General features: G+C 35.0%; 1 protein-coding gene across 1 annotated transcript in view; it reads left to right on the top strand.

The window, feature by feature from the left end:
- The first annotated feature begins 4,077 nt into the window (after nucleotides 1-4,077).
- Nucleotides 4,078-10,120, top strand: part of LOC118182782 (uncharacterized) — a 154,117-nt gene continuing 148,074 nt past the window's right edge. Inside the window, exon 1 of the mRNA XM_035352170.2 lies at nucleotides 4,078-4,448. The gene's annotated coding sequence lies outside the window, so the exon portion shown is untranslated. The remainder of the gene's footprint in view (nucleotides 4,449-10,120) is intronic.

Genomic DNA, 10,120 nt, shown 5'->3' with positions numbered 1-10,120 from the left:
GACTTTGGAGACAATTTCAAACTACAGGAACAGCTATCCGGGGGTTTAGTAGTGGTCATCCCCGAGGAACCACACCCGCAGATGACCGGTATATTGCCTTACAGGCCAGAAGAAACAGGCGGCAGACAGCGGGAGAAATCCCTAGACACCCGACACAGGCGACTGGACGAACAATATCGCGTTTTACCGTGGCCAGAAGACTGCACGATGGTGGTCTGTTTGCACGACGCCCTGTACAGTGTGTACCTCTAACGCCTGCCCATCGGAGAAGGCGTTCTCTGTGGTGCCGGGAACACCGGAATTGGAGAGACAATGAATGGGGACGAGTACTCTTTACAGATGAGAGCAGATTCAGTCTGAGTAGCGATTCTCATCGCATACTCATCTGGAGAGAGCGGGGAAGCCGCAATCATCCCTCGGACATCATTGAAAGGGACAGGTATGGAGGTGGCGGTGTTCTCGTTTGGGGAGGCATCATGCTAGGTAGTCGTACAGACCTTCACATCTTCGACGCAGGTTCAGTCAACGGGACCCGTTATTGGAACGAGATTCTTCTTCCACATGCGCGTCTTTTAGAGGCGCTATGGGTCCGCAATTCCTTTTCATGGACGACAATGCACCATGTCATCGCACAGTAGCTGCCAAACAGTTCTTAGAGAGTGAGGATATTGAACGTATGGATTGGCCTGCACGATCTCCGGATCTCAATCCCATCGAGCATGTATGGGATTTTCTAGGCAGACGCTTGGCAGCTCGTACCTTACCACCAGTAACGATTCCGGAGCTTCGATTGGCGCTGCAAGGCGAATGGGCAGCAATGCCTCAACAACTCATTGACACCCTCATTCTCAGCATGGACAGACGCTGTGAAACCTGCCTAGCAGTCAAGGGCGATCATATCCCCTATTAAAGACCGGATGTTTCTTGCTGGACACCCATCACAGGGATGTTTCGGCCTTCAGTCGCATTGCGCTCCATGCTACTTTTTCAATAAAGCTTCTTTTTATCCCTCTGATTTCTCTTTTAGTAAGTGTTGCTGACATTACTCATGTCCTTACGTATTGGGGATCTTATGGTATTAAATGTGTTGATTTGGAAAGCTTTTGTACAAAGTTATATTGAAAAAACCGTCTCGTCCTTAATTTTTGCACACCAGTGTATATCAATACCCTGAATTACGTCGTTGTCAGGACCATCAGAACATTTTAATAAAATAGAGATATATTGAGATAATAACTTCCATAATAAGAATGTCTTTCTATATTTACTTGAAGTTTCAGTGTTTATTTTCAGTCACCCTCTTAGACAACGGTTCATTCGTTTAAAGATTTAATGTCTTGGTTCCATCTTCTCTTCCCTTGTTAAAGAAAGAGCTCTAATATGCACTTTTATTAATAAATAAAAATACATATTAGAGCATTACGAGGTAATAGAGTTAAATTAAGAGGTAGCAATACCCTTTCAATAAAAATTTAAAAACTTAGTCTTCGACACTCTTTTCAGTAATAAAGGAAAGTATGCTATTTTTAATACACTCTTGCTACTGACGAAGTATATATGCATTAGAACATAACATTAGGCTGAAAGGCTTAATTTCAATACATTTATCTTGTTTTTGAGCGATGCAGAATTTTCATTTTCAAAAACAATAGTTGCAAAAGAATATGCATCTTCACAAAAAATTTGTAATTTATAATGTTAGGCTGTTAATTATGCGTTATTCAAACAATAATGTTATATTATATTAACTCCCCATTCAACAATTATGATTAAATTATACTAATCCGAAAGTCGCCCAACCGGTACAGCGGTTAGTGAACTTGACTGCCGTAGCGATGACCCGCGTTCGAATCCAGGAGAAAGCATGGTTGTAACTTGTCCGTCCCCTTCATAGAAGCCAATGGACGCCACCTGTTAGGTGCTTCCGTATGAAATGCTTCCGTTCACCACTTCCGGACCTTGTCATGGCGCAAGGCTAATGTCTAATAAATAAAGCGCCGTTCATTTAAAAAAAGCACCAATCTGAAAGAAATGGTGTGGGCTCGACATCCAAGCTACTGTGTTTAATCCTTCCCTCCTTTTCGCGAGGATAATATCGTCTGTCCCTGCATAACACCCTTCATGAAGACATGGTTCGACCGATGGATTAAGCCATTCCCGGCGAATTCACAAATTGCAAGCTTCTGCCAACTTGGAATGGAGTATGAAAATAGAACATAAATAATGAACATGTAAAGAACATAAAAAAAAGGCCAAAGTTCGATCTAAGCGCCCGAAGAAAACTTTTTTGCTGGAAAAACATGACGTCAGTTTTAATTCAGAAAGAAGTTTTAATTCAGAAAGAATTTTAAGAGAAAAGATTGTTCAAAAGAAAATTCTACCTAAATTATTATTCATTAAAAGCGATTTAACTGACTTTCTAAATTGCATTTTAAAATTAAGGAAAATACGGTACATTAATGAGTAAATAACAGAAAAATAAAACAGTCTTCATTTAGACAAGTTCCTGCTTAGAAGAAATTTGATTCAAAGCTTTAGAAATAGTGTAAACATAAGAATTAAATTAGTATTACGGTACTCTCAAAATTTCTATTATCTAGTTAAAATTCATTTAACTCTGTTTTTCTTGACTGATAATTCATTTTTGCAGGGTATCTTTACCTTTTACATTTTATTGCTTCCTCTGCATCTGGAGGCATTTCAATGCATTTTTCAGATTTAACTTTTGTTTCCTACATGCTTTGTATATTTTTTCAAAGTTTGATGCCTCATTAGCCTATAGCATTACTGAAAACATCTCTATTTCACTTCCTTGCCATTCTTAGTTTTGGCAATGCACAGATAAGAACTGCACTATTTCTAAAATGTTAAATCATGCCATCGGAAGCCTCTCAAGAAGAAAGCAATCATTTTAAAACAGTCGTTGGATACGAGTAAAGACAACAGGAATCTTCATCGCATACCTACGCAACACGTGCGCAAATCGCTGTCTCATCTGTGACGCATGAAAGCGTTTTTGTGCATCGGACGTTCAAAAAGTGCTGAAATCTCTCAAGATTGATGAAATCTCAAGATCTGAACTTTGCTTAAATATAAACTCGATTTGAAAAAAAAAAAAAAAAAAAAAAAATGGTACGAAAGAAAACAGTTTGAATCATTTTTTTTTTCAGAGGAAGATCGTGAACAGTTACAGTTTTTTGTAACAGTTCATTAATCTATACTAAGGCAAGATGTGGTGGTCTCTTTATTATGGAGGCATCTAATGGGTTTGACCCATGGCCTCCTATGAAGTGACGGACAGTTACAGCCATGACTTCTCTAGGATTCGAACCCAAGCCTTTTGATACCACAGGCTCCTCTAACCACTATACCGCCTGGCCGGCTCAGTTTGAATCCTTGATTCTTCAAAATTGGTCATTTCTAATAACTTTAAAAGGACCTTTTTTTTCCTATCTACAGCCAAAAATCCGTAATTCGAAATAAATGTCTTTTTTAGGCAATGACTTTCTGCATCTTTACGTGCATCAATAACTTTAAAGTTCAAAATCAACTGTCTTTTCCGGGTTTGAAACTACCCGAACTTCCAATACTATGATAGCTGGACAAGTTAACTACTTATGAAACGAGAACATGCGCTTGAAAATGCAATAACTCTTAAGTACCTTAGGGTTAAACATGCAAAATGTTTTTCTAAGGATTTATTCATTTATCCTCTTCAGTGTTACAATTCTTCCATCAATCAGGAGGGAGGGGGCTTCAGAAACCATTCTAAAACCTTAGAAAATCGCAGTCCAAAGAAGCAGCATATTAATTCACTTGTTAAGATTTCCGGACATAAGATGGAAATATAGACGAACAAGACACCGAACATACTTTTGGAACCGTTCCGACTAAGAAGAAGTTCAATTCTTTGAGCATTTCCAAGTAGTCCACAGCAAAGTAAAAACATCTGCGCATTTTGCGGTTTCGTAAACTGAAACTTTACCCTTGCAAAGGAAAGAAAAAGCAGAAGGGGAATATAGGGAGGAAAAGTTGGGGACATAGCAAGAATTCGCTCCTTCATCTGCACGAAGCGTGTCGGTCACAGAATCATCATCATCATTTTTTTTCCTCTTTTTCCGATCCTCCTTCTCCTCCTCCTCCTTCATTTCTGGGCTTCCATCGAGGCTTCTTGTTTTCTTGAACGAATGCTCTGTTTCGGAAAGGGGAGGTTTGGACGGTACTCATCCTACCGTGACCGTAACTCTGCATCGAAGGGAGGACGCACTATGCAAGGAACAGACAGACCTCCAAGCTCTCGGGGAGTTCGTTCAGAGTATCCATTTGGGGCTCTGGAAAATCTCCAATTCTGTGTCTTCGGTGACCAGCGAATAGGCCTCCAGGAATTAAAGTTTCATGGGATTATGAACTTAGTGTGCTTGCGTTCCCTCTCGCCGCCTGCACAGGAGGTGGGTGATTCTTTCATTTTTTTTTCAGATAATATAAGTCGCCACACAAGGATGTATAATATTTTTTTAGAATTCTGCGTCATTACTTAACCCTTTCCTTTCTTTATCTTAGATAATAACATACTGATGGCATCAAGGAAAAGCGATTTTACATGCTATAATCATAAACTACTCCGGTGACATAAAAGCCACTTATATTTGTTAAAAATTTAGCATTACTTTGTAAAGTCAGTTGTGGTTTGTTGATTGGCAAAGTGCTATCAACTAGCTGTTAAATTATAATTTATTATAATCTAAAGAAATATTGGATAATAATTATCTAAAAGGAATAATATTGTTTTTATTTAAAGACTTCAAGTAAGAATTTTTAGTAAAAAATTAGTTAACAAATCAATTATTCAAAATGCATTGGTTAATAGTAATTTTGTACCATAAAACTTTGTCACCAATCTTCTTTTCTTACTAAAAGCTTGGTACTCATTAAAATATTAATCAAACAATGATTTTTCTTAAGGTCTATTATGAAAGCTGTGGTTTTTGGCATTTCAAACACGTGCATGCATTTTAAGCAGTAATTTAATTAAGCATTTTATATCACAATTATACTTTTGCTTGTTATTTATGTTTTATAGTCTTATGAAATGTGATTTTTGTTTGTTTAATTCATAGCAAAAAAACGGGAAAAAAAAAACACCTCACATTACGTCACATTATGTTACCAGACACGTGCTTGGCAAGTGCTGCCACTACAGGAGGCGTAAGATTTTTTAATTCATTCTCCACGCCTAATGGCAAGTAGCCAATTCTCAGAATGTTGCCGTATATCCGTTTCGTAAAATCTCCATCTTTAGAATATAACTTTAACTGCTTAACAAACTGAACGATTTGAAATCAGTGCATCTATCTAATCTGTATGATTTATAGAACAATTACATACTTAAGCACTGGTAACGGAGGACGTGGGCCCCATTACGGTTAATCGGTTCGGCCCACGTTCGCCTTTGTCTAGTATTTATTATTAATCTTTAAATTTTTACATTGCCATATTGTGGCTGGTTTACAGATACATTCCATACAATAACTGTATTCCCATTAACATAATTCATAGCATAATTTTGGTTAGAGAATTTTCTCGGACACATAATAATATTCCTATTGTTAATACATGTTAATTTACATAATAATTTCATGTTAATGTTAAAATATATATTAAACAAATAAATAAATAGATAGATGAACAGATAATAAATATAATAGTTCAGAATTATCTTCTGTCATTTGGTATCGAAGCGGACATTCATAATGCTATGTCTTTGATGTTTTAGCAAATTCGTAAAGTGTACATACTTCATAATCATTTACTTTTATATATCATTTATACTAAAATTCGGTAGCGAAGTAGGCACAGCGTCAGTCTCAGATCATTTCTTCTGAAGCGTAAGATATTATTTAAACAAAATACGCTAAAAAAACATTCGCGTCTTGAAATTTAGTCAATGTTGCAAACATTGACTTACTTGCATGAAAAATATGTTAAATAAGGTAGCTATAAAATAAATTCATTAATAATATTCAATAAAACTCTTAAATAAATAAGTTGCAAAATAATTATTAATTAATCAGGAGTTTGTCTTCTAATACCCCTATATCTTAATAATTAATAATCCCAGGAAAAAACCATTAGTTTATTGGTAATTGCTATTAGATTAGTAAATATAAACTCATAAATCATTTCAGATTTAAAAGTAATAAAATTCACCTTCGAATGGTTACAGTTTACACTGCAAACGATCACCATGCATTTCTTATATTAACCCTTTCTGCGTTAATTATAAGAAAATATTCTGATATGTTTCTAAAGTTTCTGACATGTTTCTGATTATTCTATTCTGATATGAAATCTAAAGTGATCTTTCAAAAGCAAAACTGAGCTATTAATATAAATATTTAAGATCAATCTTAATTCATTGTTGCCCATGTTTTTTATTCGTACCTTTGTGGAGCTTTTAATGCACTAAACACTGCTTAATTAGAATGCAAGTTATTAAGTTTAGGATTCTCATTTACATTTACGGTACTCGTGGAATGCTTTTAAAAAAAACTAAGTTACCGTCATTTATACATTAGCTTATAATAAAAACGCTGAAAGTTCATCTTTCATACCTAATTAATGTTTTCATTATAATTTATATCTAATTATATAATTCTAACTGGAAGGTCTTATATTTTTATACATACCTTTCAATTATTAAGCCGCTATAATTAATTAATAAGAAAAATTCTCTATTACCTTTTTCTTTTCAATCTCAAAACGCTAAGAAACCCTCTTTTTTAGCTCAAGCATAGGTTGCATGGATGTCTCTTGGTTTTTTCTATATTTAACATAACTGAGAGACAATTTCCCTTAGAAAGGCATGTCTTCAACTAGCACAAACACCTCTCGTGTACTTTGCTGCACTCAAAACATAAATAAATAAAACTAAAAGTAAAATTTATCGGATATCTAAAAGCAAACGCTCTTTAGCAGCTATTTAGAAAAACAAAGTAAAGAAAGTAACCCCCTCCAGCCGATATAGTGGTTAGTGACTCTGACCGCCGTAGCAATGGGTCCGGGTTCGAATCCCTAAGAAAGTAAAGTAACAACCTTTCGTCCTTTCATAGGAGGTAACGATGGCCGCCTATTGGGTGTTTCTGTAAGTATTAAATAAAGGGTCAGACCATTAAAAAAATACAAGGGCATCAGCATTATGTTATAACAATAAATCAAGCTTTATTTCACGCGACAGGTAATATCACATTATTCGTCATATTTTCTTTCGAATAAATGGTAATTTATTAAGTTAATATGCAACATTCAGCTTGCCATTATGCACAAAATTAAAGGCATTTCTCAGAATTATCCTCCCTAGCGTGATTTTTAACACTTTCCATCTGGCAGGTAGAAAGCCTTAGACGAAACTACCGGTGAAGTTACATTGATTTTCAAGATTCTTGTTCCAATAAAAGTGACGGCTGTTTGGTGACGACCAGATTAAAATGATGTGGAGAATATTTCATCACTGCTTTAATTTAGATGACTTTACAGGTTAACAAATAATTTCGAAATGCAAAAGTGAAGCAATATGTAACAATGACTATGTATGCATGATTATATAACTATATATCACCGTAATTACAGGATGTGTCTGAAATACTAGTACATGCTTGAACTAAACGTTAAGTAGTACTGTATACTGTATTACTGTAGAGGGAAATGATAAATAACATTTTTAATTTGTAACTTCGTTTTTTCATTCTAAATAAGATTCAAATACCTCAGCCTGTGTTATTAACCAAAAAGATCTTGACCATGTCAAATTGCAGTTGTAGCGAGGAAGATTACATACTAGAATGTTCATCAAGTAGTGGGCCTAGAAGTATGTGATTTTAAAGTAACGTTATTGCCATCAACCATAGAAAGGGGGAAAAGCAGACCGCTTAGAACTGAAAAATATCCAGAAGAGTGAAAATACCCAGAAGGAAGACTCGCAATAACACATACGCAATAGCAACCAAACGACAAGAGTTTGATAAAGTGTAGTTGAATAACGTTCTGCATTACTCTTCTATTCGAAGAACTTTATTTCCAGCAGTACATTGTCTAACTTTCCGTAAGCAGCTTCCGTATCTGACTTTCTGGTCTGCTAATGAGATCAAATATGTAGGGTATTTCTGACTCGTTCTGTACACCTATGCCAAATAAACATCATGATTGAGTAGAATCATGATGCGTGCTAGTTATAGATGCTCTAACTATGAAATTTATTGATAATAGTTTGTCTAATATACATAACTAACTATGAAATTTAACAACCGTAAATCGGAGGAGAGCTTTGATTTTAATTATTGGGAAAGCTATTCCTTATCTTTCATAAAATAAAAAAAAATTATTTTGTGTCGAGGAGCACGAATTAAAAAAAAAAATTAATAGTTAATCACTTAATTATATTTTTATTTTGCTTCTGCGAAAATCATTCATAAAACATCTTCAGATAGTGAATTGGATTTTTTATGTATCTATCATATGTAACTTGTACAAGAAAATGTTTGTAATTAACATATCTATGCTTATACACAGGCCTTGCATGCCCATATAATATTTATATTTATATTTTTATACGGAAAGAATCCCTTCTTCCAGGATGACTATCAACACTGTAAGACTTTTACAACAAAGTCAGGTCAGTGGTTATCTCAGGCGGTGCTCAGTGAACTGGATTTTCTTAAAACCTTTCATATTTACAAAAACGTCTTTAGCTCATAATATTAATTTCAGTCTATTTTTTCGCAATGCTTTCAAAATGCTGATAACTTAAATTTTTAATGTTTCATTACTATTTTCCTCGACAGATGTGTCATGCTCCTCCAACCTTTAAAAATATTTTCTACTTCCTGAAGAACAGGATCCTATGTCCGAATGCTCTCCAATCAAAAAGTGTTTTATTCACAATCTGCGTCAGTCTAACTTGCTTATTTGGCTAATTTTAAACCCATATTCATCTTAAATTTTTAGTAAATATTTATATTATTGGTAAAAATAAACAGTGATAATAATTATAAATGATAATTTTTCGCTTAGTGCAATTTTGAAAATTATCTCATTAATTACTTCATTAGCAAATTATGCTCAAAAGTGGAATTAATATCTTTTGGGCGGTGTAGTTTTAATGCATATCAATTTCGCTTTGACACTCCTTCATGAAGGCATTTGTCTTCTGCTGAAAAACATTTTGCCATATAAACAATCTAACTTAAGCATCTAAAATGCCATATTTTAGTTCATAGTGTTCATAGTTCATAGTGTTCATGTTAGTTAATCGGAACATATTTGTATTTAAGTACTTAAAGTAAATTAGAACTAACTTATTTTTTTAAATTCTCTCAGGACTGCCAGAGTGTGTTTGTGCTCGAACATTTTGCTGTAGTTAGCCATAATAAGATAAACGTATTACTGGTCAAATTCATCCGTAATTTCAAGTCCTTAAAAGAGAAAAGAAGTAGACAAATAATTTATTCTGGCAAAGCATTTGGCCGCTGTTTACCTTACTGAGACTATCTTATGAAAGTATGTTTCCAGATGATAAGATGTTTTTGTTTATTTTAATGAACGTATCGAATCAATTAGCCAACCACTTTCTATTCCAAGAAATAGAATCCAACATGCTAATTGAATAATTATTCGACTCGTGGTTGAGCCCACCAGGAGCCGAGTGACAAGGCCGTTGGATACTGGTAGTTCAATTCAGAGTTTGAATCTCGGCGAACGGGTGGGCTGTATGGGCGCCTTCGTATTTCGTGTGTGCAATTTTGTGCAACGTGCATACGAGCCATTTACCTATAGAAAGTCCTCCATGAAGGCATCTCTTCCCCTAGGCAGGTAGCACTCGAGAACTTTGCCATAATCAGATAAATCAAATCAAAGAGACCCCCTGTTGGGTTTACAGGAGACAGGCAATCAGCAAGGCAATACAAAAGAAAAGAGGAAGTATTTCCTCTGCTTATTAGTAAAAACGAATTTAAAATCTACTTTGCGTGAGCATTTAAATACTCCAGATTTATGCATTTAAAAGTAAATTCCTTTCATAGCACTCATCCTTATCCTTTTTAAATTCATTAATAACACTTATAATCTT

The sequence above is a fragment of the Stegodyphus dumicola genome, chromosome 12 (genome assembly GCF_044657685.1).
Source record: "Stegodyphus dumicola isolate Sdum_Otavi_A_Nest chromosome 12, ASM4465768v1".
Classification (NCBI taxonomy): Eukaryota; Metazoa; Arthropoda; class Arachnida; order Araneae; family Eresidae; genus Stegodyphus; species Stegodyphus dumicola.
Note: the sequence above shows the minus strand (reverse complement) of the source record. Positions and strands in the feature narration are given on the sequence as shown.